The sequence below is a fragment of the Papio anubis genome, chromosome 9 (genome assembly GCF_008728515.1).
Source record: "Papio anubis isolate 15944 chromosome 9, Panubis1.0, whole genome shotgun sequence".
NCBI lineage: Eukaryota > Metazoa > Chordata > Mammalia > Primates > Cercopithecidae > Papio > Papio anubis.
Window position 1 is genome coordinate 61,901,892 of NC_044984.1, and position 23,061 is coordinate 61,924,952.

The following is a 23,061-nucleotide window of genomic DNA, read 5'->3' on the forward strand; positions in this document are numbered from 1 at the left end:
GTTTGCCAACACATGCCATCCATTTTGAGTTACACCATTGTTTTTTTCCCCTATTTCTAAGTCTCTGAGATGGGGGCACATCTTCCAGCTGATGCTGGTACAATTCCTGCCCACCTGGACTGAAGGTGAGGTCTTCCAGGGAGGGTTTGCCTTTGCTTTGGCCAGTCATCAAGGACACTATCTTAAGTTCTCTGGTTAGGGGTTTTGGAGTTACACTGGCAGTGTCAATTCCAACAACAAAGCCGCATGAACAGCTTGTAGTTCAAATTCTCCAGGCAGATTTGCTCCTTCCCCCATCAGCAACAAACAAGTTTTCTTGCTGTCTCTTTTTTTGTAAGTTGTGTTCATTTCTCATTTAAACTTGCACTGAAGAATAGCTGCTTCTTATCCCAGCTTTATATAGGGCTTCCTATTAGACTACCCATTTGGAGCATATTTTTTCTTTCTTATTAGTTACTTTTGTGTCTTAATCAATAGCACCTCGGGTTCGGTGGAAAACAGTACTTAATTTCATGAATGGATGGTCTCCTTAATACCTATTGATTTCCAAAAGGAAAGTCAATGCTGAGGTGATGTTTATTTAGTGTGTGCGAATCTATCCTTTACCCATGCGATACAGGATGTTGTCCTAAACACAGAAGTCACTCTATGTATTCCAGACATAAAGCATTTAGCACAGAATTGAGAGTTTTCATGGAAGAGCTGGGGATGCAGAGGTAAGGGCAACTGCTTGCTGGAGACCAGGGTTGATGATGGTGGTGATCTCAGCCAGGACACCGGAGCAGGATGCTCTCAAATGCTCGTGGAAATGGCTGCAATTCTCAAGAATCTTAGAGACACTTCATAAACTACCTCAATCTGCTGAGGCGAAGCAGGTGGTTCTTAGAGTTCTTTGGGAACCACTGGGAATCTCCCTTCTGCTTCCACATCTGTCTGCAACCACCTCTGGAAAATAATAACGGTTTCTGCGCCATTTCTGCATTCCAAATCTCCAGTGAATTTCTTTCAGTGGCAAATTCTAACCTGGATCCATGCTAGGAAGAAAATTCACAAAACCTGGTTGCCAGACTTAGAGTGGCAGCAGTGCTGAGTTGATAACGGATCAACCAACACACAGGGGAACCAATGCCTTTTTCCAAGAGCAGTTTATTACTGTATATATATATATATATACACACACACACACACACACATATATATATTTTTTAAGACCACTGGTGAAGAGGAACAGTGGGCATGTGACATTTAAAGACTCCACCAACCACATTTCTCCCATTTCAATTTTTGGCTCTTCTACCATCAATGATAGTTAATAGGGACCCACTGGTTCTGAATTAATGCTAATGAATTATAAAATTCATCTGCATATGTCCAAAAAGCAAAATTCTGAGATTCTCCAAGATATATTAAAGTCTCTGATCTTTGGGCTTAGTCCCCGGCTGGCATGTGAGGGGTTGCGTGAGGAGGTGGGAAAGGGGACAGAGAAGGGTGCTGATACTGGGACCTCACATGGCCCCTGAGTGACCAACAGGCAAACGCCAGCAGTGTCTCAGCATCTCTCTTCAATCAGCATTCATAAAGCAACCTCTGTCGACAGGTTCGTGTTAGTCTCTTAAAAGATAGAGGAAAGACATGACCACATGACCTTGATTTTCTGGGAATTCATAATTGATTTGGGCAGATATATGAAGCAGCCCTGTCTCCATCTCCTGTCTCTCTTTCGAGGAGGATGCTCCTGGAAATCTGGGCCAGCCACAGAACCCTGTTTGTGCTGCGGATGCTGTGTGGAGAGGTTTTGCAATGCCCGAGGGAGGCTGGCACACCAGGGATGGAGAGACAGTCAGCCGGAGCCCAGTGAGAGCTGGCAAGTTTCTCCTGCCCCAGGCAGGAAACTCTGCACTATTTAGAAGTGTCACAGCAACTCCTGAAAATGTTAATCAGATTGCACACACAACAAAGAAGGAGGGAAGGGGAATATGACTGATCAGAAACACCTTGTTTTTTTTTTTTTTTGGACATGTATAATAATTTACTGTTGTAATTCCTTTATACCATGTGTTAGACAACTTAGCTAATATGTTAATTGATTTATACAATTCCTTTCCATTTTCAAATGGAATCTTATGTAAGAAACACCTCTTAATAAGACAGCTGTAAATGTCCTATTCGAAAAGCAGCTGGTCCCTGCCATGTTCAGGCATCAATATATTTCACATCATATTAAGACCATACAGGTAATCTGTACTAAGCCACTCTTATTATTTCTATTTGGTATTTATTTTAGTCAGCTGGGGGGTTTTTGACAATTACATTTAATTTGGATATTTATGAATAGGAGTTCAAAGAAACAAACTCTGCTGCTTTTCTGCCTCCCTACCTGTTTTCTTAAGCACTTGTAGAAATAAATAACCAAATTACTCCTATAGGAGGAGTTCGGCAAGCTACATCGTTTGGGTCAAATCTGGTTTGCTACCTGTTCTGTAAATAAAGTTTTATTTACAAATAAGACTTCATTTGTAAATAAAGTCTTATTTACAAGCCACGCTTATTCATAAGCCATGCTTATTCATAAGCCATGCTTGTTCATTTGCATATTGTCGATAACTACTTGTATGCCGAGTTGTGCAGTTAGGAGAGAGACTTGTATGGCCTATGAAGCTTAAATATATTCACTATGTAACTGTTTCAAGAAAAAAAAAAGCTCTCCAGACACTGCTGTTTAAGAATATAATTTTTAGCATAATAACTCAACTCCAGTTCAAAACAAATTTCCCTTTTAAAGGTTACCTTCCTAATCCCTCACTCTTTCTTGGCAAAAAGCATGTTTCGACATTGATTTTGACCAGACTTGGGTTCTAATCCCAAACTTTCACAGACATCTAACAACAGCTAAACAGAATTAAAAGTAAATTTTATGCATAGACTCCACAATGCTGCTTCCTCCAATGCATGCAAGGTATTGAGAATTAAGCATGTTGAATTTTAGCAGAAATTCACAAGGAGGGGAATCAGAGCAGTTCTAAACCAAAATCATGGCAGCAACACCACATGTGAATCTCATGCACATCATCTAGCCAGGGCAGTGAGAATGCATTTCACGATAGGGAACAAAGCTCCAAGTTATAATTAAGCTAACTGATCATTTCAAATGTTTAGTCTTCTCTGCTTGATAAAAGCAATAATAGGAGAGCTTATCAAGCAGATGTGTAAGTTAATCATAAACTTCTTCCGGCTTCCCATTTCCCAAGGACCAAGTGTATCTTTGTCTTTGAGTACAGCAGGCCTGTGTGATTCCAGTCTGCAGTCCTATTGTGCAGCTCTGTACTGAGAACACAAGAGCATATAATGCCCTTCTGTTCAAAGGTCAGCTCAGTGCTGTCTCGTAGACAATGGCACCAAAATGTATTTTGTTCACGCGTGGTAGATGGATGATTTCCCCACATGTACTGGGCTCTCCTGTTTCTCTGACCCCATTTTCCACCTCTCTGACTCTGGCCCCCTGCTTGCTACTTTCTTCCGAAATATCAACTTGGCTCCCTAACCTGCCTCAGGTATCTACTTAAATGTCCCCTTAACACAGAAGCCTTCCTTGATTGCAGTTTCTAACAGAGAACCCTGGCCCTTTACAGGCAAAAGGCTTTTCCAACCCCTGCTGTTTAGGAACATAACCTCTCCAACACTCTCTATTCTCTATAAAAGCCTTTTTATATTTTTCATAGCATGTATTGCCATCTGATATGTCATATGCTTATTCATTGGTTTTGTGCTGCTTGTTTCCTCCATTGAAGGCAGACACTTTGACACTTAGATTTATTGACTGATGAATAACCGGCTTCCAGATCATCTACCTGGCAAGTAGTAGGTATTTGGTAAAAGTTTTTGAATGGATAAATGTGCGTTTCTGTAGGTAGTGAAGTTTGGTTTTCATTTAGAAAGGGGGGGGAAAAAGAGGTATCTTGTCTTATGCTTATTAAGCCTTCCATTTTATTAATGGCAGTGCAATGAGGTCATTGAGAAAACATATTTTATTCACAAACAAACCCAAGTTCAAGTCTTTACTCTGCCATTTAACAACTACGTCTGTAACTTAACCTTTCCAACCCTCAATTTCTTAAACTGTAAAATAAGTACACTAGTAGTTATTTCACAGATTTGTTGGGATTCCATGAGATGATAAACATAAAGTATTTACTGTGACATATAATTTGTATTTTAAAACATCTGCTGGGCTTGGTGGCTCACGCCTGTAATCCCAGCACTTTGGGAGGCCAAGGTGGGAGGATTGCTTGACTTCAGGAGTTTGAGACCAGCCTGGGCAACATGGTGAGACCCCATCTCTACAAAAAATTTTAAAAATTAGCCAGGCATGGGCAGGGCGCAGTGGCGCACGTCTGTAATCCCAGCACTTTAGGAGGCCGAGGTGGGAGGATTACAAGGTCAGGAGTTTGAGACCAGCCAGCCCAATATGGTGAAACCCCATCTCTACTAATAATACAAAAAATTAGCCGAGTGTGGTGGCAGGTGCCTGTAGTGCCAACTACTCGGGAGGCTGAGGCAGGAGGATGGCATGTACCTGGGAGGTGGAGCTTGCAGTGAGCCGAGATGGTGCCACTGCACTCCAGCCTGGGCGACAGAGCCAGACTCTGTCTCAAACAAAACAAAACAAAAAAACGCAAAAAAAATAAAACAGAAAAAAGTAAAATAAAATAAAATAAATTAGCCAGGCATGGTGGTCTGTGCCTGTAGTGTCAGCTACTCAGGTGGCTGAGGTGGGAGGATCACTTGAGCTTGGCAGATAGAGGATGCGGTGAGCTGTATTTGCACCACTGCACTCCATCCTGGGCATCAGAGTGAGACCCTGTCTCAAAGAACAAACAAAAACAGAACAAAAATACATTGTGACTAATGCCTGTAATCCCAGCACTTTGGTAGTCTGAGGAAGGTGGATTGCTTGAACTCTGGAGTTCTGTAGCGGGGCAGCATGGTAAAACCTCGTCTCTACAAAAAATACAAAAATTATCCAGGTGTGGTGGTGCTTGCCTGTGGTTCCAGGTACTTGGGGGACTGAGGTGGGAGAATTACCTGAGCCTGGGAGACGGAGGTTGCAGTGAGCTGAGATCATGCCGCTGCATTCCAGCCTGGGTGACAGAGGGAGACCCCCCTCTCAAAAAACAAAAACAAAAACAAAAACCCATTATCTTTGTTATTTCACAGAATTCAATAATGCACACATTTCAGTTTAAGTTGACTGTCACCTGATTCCTGAATCTGGACTGATATTGGATAACGAACTGCTAAAACAGAACCTTTACTGTGATTTCAGGAAAAATGCTTAACATGATTATATGACAGATTGAAAGTGAAGTTATTAAAGGATAGAAGAAAACTGAAAATGAATTCAGTTGGGGGGTCATGTGTTTGGTATTTTTGCTTTATATAAACCTTTTAAAATGTATTTAGTCAAATTGATCTGTCTTTTCCTTTATGACTTTTAGGTTTTGTACCATAGAAAAAAGGCTTTCCCTACTCAAAGGTCGTAAGTACATTAATACAATATTCTCTTCTAAAATTGTTCTGGCTATTTTTTTACATTTAAATTTTAGATATGTCTAGAATTTATTTTCATATATGATTTTTTTGAAATAGCTCTCCATGTATCCATAATGAACTAAATCACTGTCCCAGTACTGCAGTATTGATAATTTATACTATCATTAATACTCTTAAATAGCTAGTAGAGTTCATCTTTTTCTTTTAGGGTTTTTCAGAAATTTCGTGATTTTTCTCAGATGTTAATTTCAGTTGTAAACTAGCCTTTTGATAGTTTATTCACTATCATACACAGTTTATTAAAAATTTTCTTATCATTACAATATTGAATCTTTCTACAAGATAACTGCTACTTTGTATTTGGCTACTTTTATGCCCTTTGGTCAAATTTTAAAGTTCTAAAAATATATATGTTAAGTTTGTTCTTAGATATTTTATAATGTTTTCAGATATTATTATAAATGAGCTATTGTCTTCCATTACATTTTTATAACTCACTATTATTTGACACAGAAAAACTTTTTAAAAATTTTTTAAATGTTTTTCTTTTCTATTATTATACTTTGAGTTCTGGGGTACATGTGCAAAACGTACAGGTTTGTTACACAGGTATACATGTGCCATGGTGGTTTGCTGCACCCATCAACCTGTCATCTACATTAGGTATTTCTCCTAATGCTATCTCTCGCCTAGCCCCCCACCCCCTAGTAGGCCCCGGTGTGTGGTGTTCCCCTCCCTCTGTCCATGTGTTCTCATTGTTCACCTTCCACCTATGAGTGAGAACATACAGTGTTTGGTTTTCTGTTCTTGTTTTAGTTTGCTGAGAATGATGGTTTCCAACTTCATCCATGTCCCTGCAAAGGACATGAGCTCATCGTTTTTATGGCTGCATAGTATTCCATGGTGTATATGTGCCACATTTTCTTTATCCAGTCTATCATTGATGGACATTTGGGTTGGTTCCAAGTCTTTGCTATGGTGAACAGTGCTACAATAAACATACGTGTGCATGTGTCTTTATAGTAGAATGATTTATAATCCTTTGGGTATATACTCAGTAATGGGATTGCTGGGTCAAATGGTATTTCTGGTTCTAGATACTTGAGGAATCACCACACTGTCTTCCACAATGGTTGAACTAATTTACACTCCCACCAACAGTGTAATAGCATTCCTATTTCTCCACATCCTCTCCAGCATCTGTTGTTTCCTGACTTTTTAATGATAGCCATTCTAACTGGCGTGAGATGGTATCTCATTGCGGTTTTGATTTGCATTTCTCTAATGACCAGTGATGATGAGCTTTTTTTCATATGGTTGTTGGCTGCATAAATATCTTCTTTTGAAAAGTGTCTGTTCATATCCTTTGCCCACTTTTTGATGAGGTTGTTTTTTTTTTTTTTTTGTAAATTTAAGTTCTTTGTAGATTCTGGATATTAGCCTTTTGTCAGATGGATAGATTGCAAAAATTTTCTGCCATTCTGTAGGTTGCCTGTTCACTCTGATGATAGTTTCTTTTGCTGTGCAGAAGCTCTTTAGTTTAATTAGATCCCATTTGCCAATTTTGGCTTTTGTTGCCATTGCTTTTGGTGTTTTAGTCGTGAAGTCTTTGACCATGCCTATGTCCTGAATGGTATTGCCTAGGTTTTCTTCTAGGATTTTTATAGTTATAGTTCTTACATTTAAGTCTTTAATCCATCTTGAGTTAATTTTTGTATAAGGTGTAAGGAAGGGGTCCAGTTTCAGTTTTCTGCATATGGCTAGTCAGTTTTCCCAGCACTGTTCATTCAATAGAGAATCCTTTCCCCGTTGCTTGTTTTTGTCAGGTTTGTCAAAGATCAGATGGTTGTAGATGTGTGGTGTTATTTCCGAGGCCTCTGTTCTGTCCCATTGGTCTATATATTTGTTTTGGTAACAGTACCGTGCTGTTTTGGTTACTGTAGCCTTGTAGTATAGTTTGAAGTCAGGTAGCATGATGCCTCCAGCTTTGTTCTTTTTGTTTAGGATTGTCTTGGCTATGTGGGCTCTTTTTTGGTTCCATATGAAATTTAAAGTAGTTTTTTCCAATTCAGTGAAGAAAGTCAATGGTAGCTTGATGGGGAGAGCATTGAATCTGTAAATTACTTTGGGCAGTATGGCCATTTTCATGATATCGATTATTCCTATCCATGAACATGGAATGTTTTTCCATTTATTTGTGTCCTCTCTTATTTCCTTGAGCAGTGGTTTTGTAGTTCTCCTTGAAGAGGTCCTTCACATCCCTTGTAAGTTGTATTCCTAGGTATTTTATTCTTTTTGTGGCAATTGTGAATGGGAGTTCTCTCATGATTTGGCTCTCTGTTTGTCTGTTATTAGTGTATAGGAATGCTTGTGATTTTTCACATTGATTTTGTATCCTGAGACTTTGCTGAAGTTGCTAATCAGCTTGAGGAGATTTGGGGCTGAGACAATAGGGTTTTCTAAGTATACAATCATGTCATCTACAAACGAAGAAAATTTGACTTCCTCTTTTCCTATTTGAGTACCTTTATTTCTTTCTCTTGCCTGATTGCCCTGGCCACAACTTCCAATACTATGTTGAATAGGAGTGGTGAGAGAGGGTATCCTTGTCTTGTGCTGGTTTTCAAAGGAAATGCTTCCAGTTTTTGCCCATTCAGAATGATATTACCTGTGGTTTTGTCATAAATAGCTCTTATTATTTTGAGATACATTTCATCAATACCTAGTTTATTGAGAGTTTTTAGCATGAAGGGCTGTTGAGTTTTGTCAAAGGCCTTTTCTGCATCTATTGAGATAATCATGTGGTTTTTGTCAGTGGTTCTGTTTATGTGATGGATTACATTTATTGATTCGCATATGTTGAACCAGCCTTGCATCCCAGGGATGAAGCTGACTTGATCATGGTGGATAAGCTTTTTGATGTGCTGCTGGATTCAGTTTGCCAGTATTTTATTGAGGATTTTCACATCGATGTCCATCAGGGATACTGGCCTGAAATTTTCTTTTTTGTTGTTGTCGTGTCTCTGCCAGGTTTTGGTATCAGGATGATGCTGGCTTCATAAAATAAGTTAGGAAGGATTCCCCTTTTTTCTATTGTTTGAAATAGTTTCAGAAGGAATGGTACCAGTTCCTCTTTGTACCTCTGGTAGAATTTGGCTATGAATCTGTCTGGTCCTGGACTTTTTTCTGTTGGTAAGCTATTAATTACTGCCTCAATTTCAGAACTTGTTATTGGTCCATTCAGAGATTTGACTTCTCCCTGGTTTAGACTTGGGAGGGTGTATATGTCCATTAATTTATCCATTTCTTCTAGATTTTCTAGTTTATTTGCATAGAGGTGTTTCTCTGATGGTAGTTTGTATTTCTGTGGGATCAATACTGATGTCCCCTTTATCATTTTTTACTCTATTTGATTCTTCTCTCTTTTGTTCTTTATTAGTCTGGCTAGTGGTCTATCTATTTTGTTGATCTTTTCAAAAAACAAGCTCCTGGATTCACTGATTTTTTGAAGGGATTTTCATATCTCTGTCTCCTTCAGTTCTGCTCTGATCTTAATTATTTCTTGTCTTCTGCTAGCTTTTGAATTTGTTTGCTTTTGCTTCTCTAGTTCTTTTCATTGTGATGTTAGGGTGTCGATTTTAGATCTTTCCTGATTTCTCTTGTGGGCATTTAGTGTTATAAATTTCTCTCTAAACACTGCTTTAAATGTGTCTCAGAGATTCTGGTACATTGTGTCTTTGTTCTCATTGGTTTCAAAGAACATCTTTATTTCTGTCTTCATTTTGTTATTTACCCAGTAAGTCATTCAGGAGCAGATTGTTCAGTTTCCATGTAGTTGTGTGATTTTGTGTGAGTTTCTTAATCCTGAGGTCTAACTTGATTGCACTATGATCTGAGAGGCTGCTTGTTATGATTTGTGTTCTTTTGCATTTGCTCAGGAGTGTTTTACTTCCAATTATGTGGTCAATTTTAGAGTAAGTGCGATGTGGTGCTGAGAAGAATGTATATTCTATTGATTTGGGGTGGGGAGCTCTGTAGATGTCTGTTAGGTCCACTTGATCCAGAGCTGAGTTCAAGTCCTGGATATCCTTGTTAATGTTCTGTCTCATTGATCTGTCTAATATTGACACTGGAGTGTTAAAGTATCCCACTACTATTGTGTGGGAATCTAAGTTTCTTTGTAGGTCTCTAAGAACTTGTTTTATGAATCTGGGTGCTCCTGTATTGGGTGCATATGTATTCAGGATAGTTAGCTCTTCTTGTTGCATTGATCCCTTTACCATTAAGTAATGCCCTTCTTTGTCTCTTTTGATCTTTGTTGGTATAAAGTCTGTTTTATCAGAGGCTAGGATTGCAATCCCTGCTTTTTTTGTTTTGTTTTGTTTCCCATTTGCTTGGTAAATATTCCTCCATCCCTTTATTTTGAGCCTATGTGTGTCTTTGCGAGTGAGATGGGTCTCCTGAATACAGTACACTGATGGGTCTTGATTCTTTATCCAATTTGCCAGTCTGTGTCTTTTAACTGGGGCATTTAGCCTGTTTACATTTAAGGTTAATATTGTTATGTGTGAATTTGATCCTGTCATTATGATGCTAGCTGGTTGTTTTGCCCATTAGTTGATGTAGTTTCTTCATAGTGTCGACGGTCTTTACAATTTGGTATGTTTTTGCAGCGGCTGGTACCAGTTGTTCCCTTCCATGTTTAGTGCTTCCTTCAAGAGCTCTTGTAAGGCAGGGCAGGTGGTGACAAAATCTCTCAGCATTTGCTTGTCTCTAAAGGATTTTATTTTTCCTTTGCTTATGTAGCTTAGTTTAGCTGAATATGAAATTCTGGGTTGAAAATTCTTTTCTTTATGAATGTTGAATATTGGCCCCCACTCTCTTCTGGCTTGTAGGGTTTCTGCCGAGAGATCTGCTGTTGGTCTGATGGGCTTCCTTTTGTGGGTAACCTGTCCTTTCTTTCTGGTTGCCCTTAACCTTTTTTCCTTCATTACAACCTAGGTGAATCTGATGATTATGTGTCTTGGGGTTGTTCTTCTCGAGGAATATCTTTGTGGTGTTCTCTGTATTTCCTGAATTTGAATGTTGGCCTGCCTTGCTAGGTTGGGGAAGTTCTCCTGGATAATATCCTGAAGAGTGTTTTCCAACTCGGTTCCATTCTTCCCATCACTTTCAGGTACACCAATCAAATGTAGATTTGATCTTTTCACATAGTCCTATATTTCTTGGAGGCTTTGTTTGTTTCTTTTAATTTTTTTTTCTCTAATCTTGTCTTCTCACTTTATTTCATTAAGTTGATCTTCAATCTCTGTTATCCTTTCTTCTGCTTAATCAATTCGGCTATTGATACTTGTGGATGCTTCACGAAGTTCTTGTGCTGTGTTTTTCAGCTCCATCAGGTCATTTATGTTCTTCTCTGAACTGGTCATTCTAGTCAGCAATTCCTCTAACCTTTTTTCAAGGTTCTTAGCTTCCTTGCATTGGGTTAGAACATGCTCCTTTGGCTCAGAGGAGTTTGTTATTACCCACCTTCTGAAGCCTACTTCTGTCAGTTCATCAAACTCATTTTCTATCCAGTTTTGTTCCCTTGCTCGCAAGGAGTTGTGATCCTTTGGAGGAGAAGAGGCATTCTGGTTTTTGGAATTTTCAGCCATTTTGCGCTGGTTTCTCCCCATCTTCATGGATTTATTTACCTTTGGTCTTTGATGCTGGTGACCTTTCGATGGGGTCTCTGAATGGATGTCCCTTTTGTTGATGTTGATGCTATTCCTTCCTGTTTGTTAGTTTTCCTTCTAACAGTCAGGCCCCTCTGCTGCAGGTCTGCTGGAGTTTGCTGGAGGTCCCCTCCAGACCCTGTTTGCCTGGGTATCACCAGCAGAGACTGCAGAACAGCAAAGATTGCTGCCAGTTCCTTTCTCTGGAAGCTTGGTCCCAGAGGGGTGCCTACCAGATGCTAGCGAGAGCTCTCCTGTATGAGGTGTCTGTTGGCCCCTACTGCGAGGTGTCCCCCAGTTATGATACACAGGGGCCAGGGACCCACTTGAGGAGGCAGTCTCACCCTTAGCAGAGCTTGAATGCTGTGCTGGGAGATCTGCTCTCTTCTTAGCCATCAGGCAGGGAAGTTTAAGTCTGCTGAAGCTGCACCAACAGCCACCCCTTCCCCCAGGTACTCTGTCCCAGGGAGATGGGGGTTTTATCTATAAGTCCCTGACTGGGGCTGCTGCCTTTTTTTCAGAGATGCCCTGCCCACAGAGGAGGAATCTAGAGAGGTAGTCTGGCCACAGTGGCCTTGCTGAGCTGTGGTGGGCTCCACCCAGTTTGAACTTCCAGGTGGCTTTGTTTACACTGTGAGGGTAAAACCACCTACTCAAGCCTCAGCAATGGCAGACTCCCCTCCCCTCAGCAAGCTCTAGCATCCTAGGTTGACCTCAGACTGCTGTGCTGGCAGCCAGAATTTCAAGCCAGTGGATCTTAGCTTCTGGTCTCCATGGGGGTGGGACCCAGTGAGCCAGACCACTTGACTCCACAGCTTCAGCCCCCTTTCCAGGGGAGTGAACAGTTCTGTCTTGCTGGCATTCCAGGTGGCACTGGGGTATGAAAAAAACCTCCTGCAGCTAGCTCAGTGTCTGCTCATATGGCTGCCCAGTTTTGTGCTTGAAACCCAGGGCCCTGGTGGCATAGGCACCAGAGGGAATATCCTGTTCTGCGGGTTGCGAAGACCACGGGAAAAGTGCAGTATCTGGGCCAGAGTGCACTGTTCCTCATGGCATAGTCCCTCGGGGCTTCCCTTGGCTGGGGGTGGGGGGAATCCCCTGACCCCTTGTGCTTCCCAGGTGAGGCGACGCCCCATCCTGCTTTGGCTCGCTCTCCATGGGCTGCACCCACTGTCCAAACAGTCCCAGTGAGATGAACCAGGTACCTCAGTTGGAAATGCAGAAATCACCTGCCTTCTGTATCAATCTCGCTGGGAGCTGGAGACCCGAGCTGTTCCTATTCAGCCATGTTGCCAGCAAATATAGAAAAACTTTTCATAAACTTACTAAGTTCTCTTTTTGCCAATAATATACTTCTTTTCATTTATTTTTATTTTTTTTAATTTGTTTGTTTTTAGAGATTGGGACCCCCTGTGTTACTCAGGCTGGTCTCAAATTCCTGGCCTTAAACGATCCTCCCACCTTGGCCTCCCAAAGTGCTGGAATTGCAGGTGTGAGCCAATCATTTATTCTTTTGAGTTCTCTAGGTATGGGAAAAATAATTTTTCTACTTCTTTCCCATTTCTATACTGGATAGTATTGTCTGAAAAGCTGAATAATACTGGAATTACTGGATATCCTTATCACATTCCCAATGGTAATGAGAATTTTTCTACCATCTCATCATTAGGCTCTTTATGTCTACTTTACTAAGAATTTTTCTACCATCTCATCATTAGGTTCTTTATGTCTACTTTACTAAGATTTTGTATCGTAAAAGTCAGGTATGGCCGGGTGTGGTGGCTCACGCCTGTAATCCTAGCACTTTGGGAGGCTGCGGCGGGTGGATCATGAGGTCAGGAGTTCAAGACCAGCGTGGCCATGATGGTGAAACCCTGTCTCTACTAAAAATACAAAAATTAGCCAGGCATGGTGGTGGGTGCCTGTAATCCCAGTGAATAGTTTCTACTCAGGAGGCTGAGGCAGAGAATTGCCTGAACCCGGGAGGTAGAGGTTGCAGTGAGCTGAGATTGCGCCACTGTACTCCAGCCTGGGTGACAGAGTGAGACTCCATCTCAAAAAACAAAAAAGTCAAATATATATGTATTTTTTGTATACAATTAATTTATTTATTTTTAAGAGACAAGGCCTTGCTCTGTCATCCAGGCTGGAGTGCAGTGGTGTAATCACAGCTCATTACAATCTGGAGCTCCCAGGCTCAAGGGATTCTCCCACCTCAGCTTCCTGAGTAGCTAGAACTACAGGCATGGGTCATCAGGCCTGGCTAATTTTTTCCATTTTTTGTGAAGACAGGGTCTCACTATGTTGCTCAGGCTGGTCTCAAACTCCTGACCTCAAGTGATCCTCATGCCTTGGCCCCTGCAAAGTGCTGGGATTGTAGGTGTGAGCCACCACACTCAGCCAGGGGTAGATTTTTTATCTTGTCAAAAAATAAGAGATACATATTTACATAATTTATCATTTATATTTATTTAATAATATATATTTTATATATATACTGATTTTATAGCATGTAGGGCCTTGAACTTTTTATTATTTTCTTACTTGACTCATAAATATGGTAAATTATATAAACATATTTGTTAACTTTGAACCATTTTTGCATTCTAGAATCTCTTGACTTGGTTATGGTGTAATACTCTTTAATACACTATCCAATTATAGTTGCTAAAATCACACTTAAGATTTTAATGTCAACATTCATAAGTGAGCTTGGTCTTTTCTTTTTAGACTCTATTTAGGTCAGATTTTTGTATAAGTGTTATGCTGACTTTGCAGAACAAGCCTTTCTTTTCACAGCCCTTTTTTCCCCATGCACTCTTGGAAAGTTTAAATAGTATTGAAATTAATTTTTCCTCAAAAGTTTTGAGGATTTCCCTTATGAAACATGGTACTTTTAGACAATTTAGGATTTTGGTAAGTTTCTCAATGTATTCCATAGTTATTAGTCTGTGTTTTCTGTCTCTTCAGGGTTCAGCTTTGATGATTTTTTTTCCGAAAAAATTATTTGTTTTCAGATTTATTTGCTTTCAATGTTGCAAAGACTTTGTTAGGAGCCTTCCTATTTCCCATTCCTCAGATTTCTATTGATGGAAGAGAATGTATGAGTATGATATTTCTGACTGCTTTGTCACCCTTGCTGCCTCTCCCCAAGCGAGGGGGAGTGACTTCTCTGGCTGTGAAACTGGGAGCTTAACTGAACATGAGTGGCTTGGCTTTATCTCTTCCAAAGGAGCTGCTCCTCAGAATTCAATGCTCACTTTGGTTCCAGGAGAGTGGCCTGGCCCTGCGGGACCTGACAGTGGGTTGGATGGTTTTTTATCTCTGGAGTGTTGGGTTGCGATTCTAAGCCTTGTATTCTAATCAGCTTAACAACAACAGGTCTGACTTTTGATCTTTATTGATTTAATGCCTCTCTGTTACTTCTCCATATTTTCTCACTTGGAAGGAGGAAAGAGTGGTTTTATTTGTTAGGACCTTCAAACCCTTAATATTGACTTTAATAGATGACTACGGACTAGAATTTAGGGGATAAAATAAAACATAGAAATGGAGACTTCTTAAAGGCCAGCTTGGGTAGTTTGGGACTATGTCAAGACACCTAGGTATTTGAGAAGTAGTTTATAACCATTATTGTCCTGTACCTGGTCTTCACCTGGCATGGGCCTTAGTGTGGAGAGAAAGAGAGGGCAGCTCTATAGCTCATTGACACCAAATGCTGCACCTTTGCTTTCATCAAAGCAAACAGCTAGGACAAGGATTAAATGATCAGAAAAGAATCTTTTAGTTTCAGTTAAAGCAGATTAAGATTCAGTGTGCAGATTTTCTAAGTATTGTGGGTGCAATGAATTTCTCTCTGTAACTTTTTATTCTCAGCAAGGACTGCCGAGAGCTAAGTTATATAAGAGCTCTCAAACTTAAATGTGCAAACAAATCTCTCAGGGGGTCTTGTTAAAATGCAGATTTGGATTCTGTAATTCTGGGGGAGAACCCAAGATTTTGCATTTCTAGCAAGTTTCAGATGCTGCTGCTGCTGCTGATCTGAGAGATGCACATTAGTGAGGTGTTAGACTTTGCTTAGCAGACATTAGATTAGCAGACCCCAGTTTGATTTCTTGTTACCTTGTTTTGAACAGCATTCAAGGTGAAAGAGGCCATTTTGGACTCATGCAGCTTGTCATAGGCTTTGGTTTCAGATTAAGCTCCGCCATGTGGCCTCCAGTTGGCGCTGCATGTGCTAATCACGTAAATTCTGATCTGGCTCCAAATGTCAGTGACCCAGACTATCTCTTTACTATGCAGAAGTGGTAGATTTCATTAACAATAAAAAAAAATTAAAAGTAAACTGAACTTTTGTTGTATAGCAAATATGTCATCTTCTTGGTGTGAAATGGAGAAACAATTTAGTGAACTTATTTCAAATTTGCAGGCTAAAGCAGGCGATTTTAGAAGACTTGTGCCTGGAATACTCAGAGAATCATGTTTCCTGGGGAAATCAAGGAGGAACTAGATTGGTATTTAAAAATATGCTTTCCACTACCGTTGGTATTTAAAAATATGCATGCCCACTACCATTAAAACAGGGATTATGAGCAAATGAAAGAAAAATTAAGGAAGACAGACTGATAAAGACTGCAAGAAGAGAGAGAGTTTCCCTCTGAGAGAAAGCGAGACCTTACAGGATAGACTAGCTACATATATGGAAAAAATATATACTCATATCCAACTGCTTTTAAATATAGGCTTGCAAAAGGAAAGATATTTTGGTATTTATCTGAATAGAGAGGGGTTGCTAGAGAATAGAGAAATCTAGACAAGAATTAGAAGAAGCAATGTTCAGACAGTAAGGGCAAAGAAGGCCCAAGAGTGCTAGCATTATACAAGATTGAGAAAGGAAGCCCCTTAAGAAGGAGGTTAAGCAGTTGAAAACCTTAGCTAGGCCATCCTGAAAGGAGAGAACCCCAGCAGGGAAGAACACAGTCCACTGCAGGAAAAGCTGCGGCAGAATGATCATCACTGCAAGCCCAGAATATTCAGAAGCCGAGGAAAGAAAGGGCCTTCAGGAGATCAGGACAGTTATTAGCCCTTATGAAAGCCCTCAGGGCACAGGCTTCAGAAAGCCTCATAGGCACTCCTGCTCGGAAATTGGCTGAGAGATCCCTTAGCAGAGACACATATGAAGACAAGAAGAAAACTGTCCCTTGGAGCCAGGTGTCATGGGCTTCAGCAGTCACATTGCAAGAGACAGCAGTAGCTGCCACAGTGTTGCTGACAGTCTGAGTCTCTGGGATGTGATAGACCCCAGTGGCACGTATCAGGTTCTACTAAGAACTAGTTCTGGCTATGTTATTTTGTTACATTAACTGCTCTAGGGGCTGTGGATTTACTTGAATTATTTTAAACTCTGGCACATGTGAGGCTGGTGGGTCATATTTGAGACTTTTTTTTTTAGTTCTTTGAACTTTCCACTTTTAATCAAAGGGAAAACAAAATCCTATAAAAGAAAACTGGCACACAGGGAAAATGTTTTCTAACAAATGTGACAAAGGCTAATTTTCTTAATGCAAAAAAACCTAAAATGCAGTATAAAAAAAATGGGCAACAAATATGAACAAGCAATTTACAGAAGAGATAATTGAAAGCTTTTTAAGCAAATGAAAATACTCAACCTCATCTGTAATTTTAGAAATGCAAATTAAAACAAAGTCCTTTCTTACCTACTAGATTGGCAACAAAGTTTTAAATGCGAAAATGTACTATGCTGAAGATGTGAGAACACAGGCATCTCTGCATTTCTGGCAGAGTGTAAATTGAAAAACCTTCTTTGAGGCTGGGCGCGGTGGCTCACGCCTGTAATCCCAGCACTTTAGGAGGCCGAGGAGGGCGAATCACAAGGTCAGGAGTTTGAGACAAGCCTGGCCAACACAGTGAAACCCCATCTGTACTAAAACTACAAAAATTAACCAGGTATGGTGGGGTGTGCCTGTAGTCCTAGCTACTCGGGAGGCTGAGGCAGAAGAATTGTTTGAACCTGGGAGGTAGAGGTTGCAGTGAGCTGAGATTGCGCCACTGCACTCCAGCCTGGGTGACACAGTGAGACTCCATCTCAAAAAAAAAAAAAAAAAGAAAGAAAGGAAAAAGAAAAAAGAAAAACCTTCTTTGGAAAGTAACTTGCCAATATTAATAAAAATGTTTTAAGCCCATAGTCTTTGACCTAGCAATCCAACTTGTAGAAAATATTTCTACAGAAAAAAGTTACACGTAGGCACAAAGATACGATGACTATGTGATTATGAGAGTATATATCCCAAAGCATTGTTTGTAGCCTGACAGCAATTTCAATATTCATCAACTGGGAAGTGGTTCAATATATTATGGTGCATTTATATAATGAAATGCTATGTGGTCATTAAATGAGTAAGATTTATGCTGATGTGGCTATAGTCTGCAAGATAAATTACTAATCAGTTAGAACAATGTACAGAATATTGTGAATAGGATGCCATGGTTTATAGGGAAAATGTGAGGTAGTAAATTTATATGCATAAATGCATTGGATATGTTTTATTTTCTATTTCAATGCAATCAGCACTTACCCCTAACTGCAGCCACTGCTGTAATGACCAGTTCTTTGCAGGGTTCAGCAAGCTTCACACTGGTGCACTGTGACAGTGTCTCTTCTCAGGCCTGCACTGTGTACTATTTGCTCCTACCTGTCTTAGTCAGCCCAGGCTACCATAACAAGTGCTATAGACTAGGTGGCTTAGAAAATCCAAGATCATAGTGCCAGTCCATTCAGCTCCTGGTAAGGGCTTTCTTCTCGGTTTTCAAAAGGCTGTCTTCTGTCTGTGTCCTCACATGGCAGAGACACTGAACTTCAGTCTCTTCCTTTTCTTATAAGGACACTAACTCCATCATGGGGCCTCCAGCCTCACGACCTCATTAAAACCTAATTACCAACAAAGGCTCCACTTCCAAATAATATCACGTTGAGAGGTTAGGACTTCAACATAGGAATTATGGAGGGACACAAACCTTCAGTCTATGACACTGTCCCAAGGCTTCTCTGAAGCTGCAGAGAGAGAGAGAGACTCTCACACAAACCCATTCAACATTCATGCACTTGCAGTGTAGAAGTGCGAGGAATTAACTGGTTGGATACCCTCCACCAATAAAAGACAGGAACCACTAGATAAGTGCTTCTCATTTCACACTCAGGTGGACAGTTGAGAGTCACAGCTTATGAAGCTTTCCAGAAGCCCCATCAGAATCCAGCTCTTGTTACTCACGGTAGTGGCCAATTCAGTGCTCCATTTCCTTATTGCCTTTTTCTCTTAACTCTTTTAACTCCCACTGATTGCTACTCCTTCTCCTTGGGATCATGTTGTCAGACTACCTACAAAAAAGCTTTGTATCAGCTCTAATTTCAGGAGAACCCAAGCTAAGAAAATATATATGCTTGCATATGTATAAAATAGTTCTAAAAAATAAAGTATGTAACCAATAACCATTGTTTACCTCTTTGATGGAGACAGAGCTATGAGAAGAAAGTCCTTATTTTTAGTATATGTCTTTCTGTACCTTTGAATTTTTAAAAATGTGTACATGAATTATATATTAAAGAGTTTTTTTTAAGTGTGACATTTTGGGTCACGCCTTCATTCAAAACTTTCAGACTTTGCTGCATTATTTTGACATTGATAATTGCTGCAGTAAGATTTGAGGTCAGTCTCAGATACTTTTTTCCTTATCAGTGACTTACTATTTCTGCCTTAATTGATGAAAACTTTATTCTTGAGTTTATATTTGATATTCAGCAACTTTACCAGGATATACTTTGTGTCAATGTTCTGTATCAACATTTCCCTAAACCTATGTACTTTTAGTTTGCACATTTTCCCTTTCATTTTAGAAAATGTTTATTCTATTTTATTTTCAGGTTAGTTTTTTCTCTGTTTCATGAATTGAGTTGTCACCTTCAAAGACTCCAATTATACTTGTGTTGAAATGTCATTGTCTTTCCATTCTGTTGTCTTTTTATTTACTTTATAGATTTCCTTTTCCTTTGCATTTAGTTTGCTTATTTTAAGTAAGTTTTTTCTTTGATCTATGTTACCAATGTTCTTAGCCATATATATATATATATATATTTTTTTTCAATGCCCTTATGTTTCCAGTGCCGTGTTAAGCATGGAGTAATTGGAAGCAGACAACCAGATTTGAATTTTAGCTCCAAAGCTTTCCAGTTGTGTGACTTGAAGCAAATTATATAGCTTCTCTGTGAGGAAGTTTCTATTTTTAAGTCTTCTTCTCTTACATAATTATCTACATCTCTGAGTAAGAGAACCTTTCAAGGTTTGTATTTCATAATAGGCAGTTGTACAAAGTCCACTTGGCCTCTTGAATTGCTGACAAAATGGTTTCTGGTGATTTCCAATTCTTTGAAAGAGGCAACCCTCTCTCTAAGTTTGTTATTTTGGCTCTTCATTCAAGTCCTGCTGAGAGGCGGTATATTATAATGGCTGAAGAGTATGGGCTCTGAAATCAATCTGCCAGGTTCAAATCCTGGCTTTACCCCTTCAGAGCTCTGTGTTCTTTGCAAAGCTACTTAACCATTTGTACTTCAAATTTCTCATCTGTAAAATGAGAAAACAATAACCCTTACCTTACAGTGTTCTTGTGAGGATTGTATGTGTAATGTACTCAAAATATTTTAACAGTGTCTGGCTCAGTGGGCTCTTTATAATTATTCAGTCTTATAACTACTATTACATACTCATCTTTTTTTTATAATAGTGTTTTTGAGCTTTAATTTGTTTATGTAGTCTCCAATTATATTTTTCATCTTATATTGTTTTATCATCTGTTTTTGGCTGTCTTTTTCATTGTTTTCCTATTCCTCTTAAGATTAGAGCACTCATAATGGGAAATTTTCTTCTGATCTGTTCAGTTATGTTTTCTCCCAGAACGGATGGTTTATCTACCATATATATCCTTTTTTTGGCTTTTTAAAAATGATAACATCTTTTGCACGTTGCCATGCTCTCCCTTTCTCCTTTCCATTTTTCTTGTAGTCAGCTTTATTAAGACCTTGTGTTTCTGTCTCGTAAGTTTAGCTTGCTGGTAGAGTACATTTTGTTTTCTGTATCCTATGGCCCAGAGAATGGATAATTCAGCAGTAATTTTGTTTAGATTCACCGGCTAGAGCCCTTTCTACCACTGTGGGGCTTTATCCTATGTTAGTGGGTACCGTCTTTAGACTTCGGATCATTTCCCCAATTCAAGATGGGGCCTTGGAAGCTCTACTTCTGACAGAAATGATTTGTCTTAGGTGTTCATTATCTGGCATCGCTGTCCTCCCTCCAGCTGCCATTGCCATACTTAGCAAGTAAAGAAAAAAAGAAATGCGGAACCATGAGTTTGGCAAACACACATATTTTCAAGTTAAGTGGCTTCAGACAGGATGACTGTCAGTTGGTAAGTGAAACTCTTTCTCCTGGGTCTCTTATTCCTTGGAAGTTTTCCCCTCACTTACCTGTGGTCTTCTATTCTGCTTCTATTCTATTCTTCTATTCTGTTTATAACTACATGCACTTACCATGTTCCTACTTTGCTTTTGAGTTTCTTTCTTGCCAAAAGAAAAGAAAAAAAAAATTACAGTGTTAAGCTCCTGGAAGTTTTCCTGCTCCGAGGAGGTGTTGTGTGTACGTGGTGGGGCACAGAGGTGTGCTACTCCTTCCACGTGGTTTCCTTCAGGATAATTATACGAGGCCTTCTCTTGAGTTTTCTTCAAATTAGTGGCAGGGGTAGGAAGCGAAGTTTAGGACCTTTGCTGATTCCTACAATATCGTCTCCCTTCTTTCTTTGATTATTTCTGGCGGTGTTTTTTTGTTTGTTTGTTTTTGCTAAATGCCATGCTTTTTGTCTTATTTGAGAGAGGCAGAGAGTAATGATAGAAGCTATCTTGAGAATGTAAGTTTTAAATAACCATGGTGCCCAGTTTTCCACTTCCTATATCTGTAAGGTAGACATCCGATTTCTGCTTGAATATTCTCTATTATGATCATTTATATTTCATTTACAGTCAGACCATTTTACTGGGGAAGGGGAAGTAATTCTAATTAGTAATATTTTGTTTCTCTAAAATTTTACCTGAATACTGCCTTATTTTATCTTCTATGTATTGCACCTAAGTCTGTCATGTGGAGTTATACAGAGTCAATTGAAAATTAAAGAGTTTATACATCTATATTTTCAGTTTTCTCTCCTGTGGGCCAGTGGTTCCTACCTCCTTCAATCCCCCTCATGTGATATGATTTCACAATTGCTAATTGCTCTCCTAGATATATTGGTAAATATCCAGATATTACATATTGATAAACATCTAAATATCTAGATAATTGGTAAATATATTTTAAGATGTGGTGACTATAATGGAATATACCAATCCAAATGACTAGAAGAGGCAAATGACTCTCCTGGTGCTGAACCATGCATATTAGCAGTCAGTAGCAAGGAGGATAGGACTCTCTGATTGTAGGTGGTGTTGCCTGAAGAAACAGGATGAAGAACATGTTTCATTAGTGTTTTGCAGTTGTATGCCTGAGAATCTAACTCTGGCTAACTGAATCAGAAAGGGAATGTATCAGAAGGGTATTGTGGATTTCACATAGTTGAATGAAAAACCAGAGAATCAGACTGGGAAATAAGACAGAAACCAGGACAAAAATTACCTGTTTGTTAAGGTATTACTGCTGAAAAAAATGAACTTCAGCAGTTCCTTCTATCTTCCCAGCACTGTTTTCAGCAGACAGAGTCCTAAGTGGATGCCTGATTGGCTGATCTTGGGACACATGCCTGCTCCCTGCATGTACTGAGGCCATGAGAAGAAGGATCTGGCAAAACAAACCTCAGGGACCTCATCAAGAAGGCAGAGGACCTGGACTACCACGGCATCCAAACTGAGCACAGTGTTAGAGTTAATTCCCACAGAAGAGACAGGATTTCTAGAAAATGGAAATAGCCCACTATTGGAAAAGAATGGTCATTTACTGAGGTGCAACTATAATTTGGTAAAATATAATTTTGTTTAAAATCATTTAATTTTGTTCCACATCATTTCCCTTTGAAGATATTTGAATTGCCAGGGATGTTAATATTATCAAGGAGATTTGCTGTTTCACCCAAATATGGATGTCCATTTTGGGATTAGATACCAGGCCTGCCTCGTTCAAATTTCCTTTTCCCTCAGCCTTTTCTTGCAGGAAAGGTAACTATCAAAGGCTCTACAGTGGAAATCAATATCTATGACAGGCAGAGCAGGATCAACAAGGAAGCTTGGCATCCAGTAGTGAGATCATCCATCCAGCTAATAAAAGGAAGTTCAGGGGTTGTTCTCTAATGACAGAGTTTGTGGGTATCAGTTCAATAATGATTCATTTGTTTAATAAATGCCTACTGAATCTTTAATATGTGGCACCATAGGGCTGGACAAACAGGTCTAGTTATAGACATTTGTTCATTTTTTTCAACTTATTCAAGTATTTATTGAACAACTATTATGTGCCATATACTGTTTTTGGTTTGGTATGGAAAGCCTGTAGGAATCTCTGTTGTAATTTTGGGAATTTGCCCAACCTGCCCTTTAGATGGTGCTAAGCACTGACTTGTGTGCTCCCAAAATTTATCTGTTGAAGCTGTAAGCTCCAATGTGATGATATTTGGAGATGGGACCTTTGGGAGATAATTAAGGTTAGATGAGGTCATGAGGATGGGGCCCTTATGATGGGATTAGTGC

At 39.6% G+C, this 23,061-nt stretch overlaps 1 long non-coding RNA gene across 4 annotated transcripts in view; it reads left to right on the forward strand.

The window, feature by feature from the left end:
* Positions 1–23,061, forward strand: part of LOC110740705 — a 259,524-nt gene that overhangs the window by 205,412 nt on the left and 31,051 nt on the right. For all 4 annotated transcript variants that reach the window (XR_002515681.2, XR_002515679.2, XR_002515682.2 and 1 more), the window contains one exon: positions 5,496–5,536. This is a non-coding gene — a long non-coding RNA (uncharacterized LOC110740705). The remainder of the gene's footprint in view (positions 1–5,495; positions 5,537–23,061) is intronic.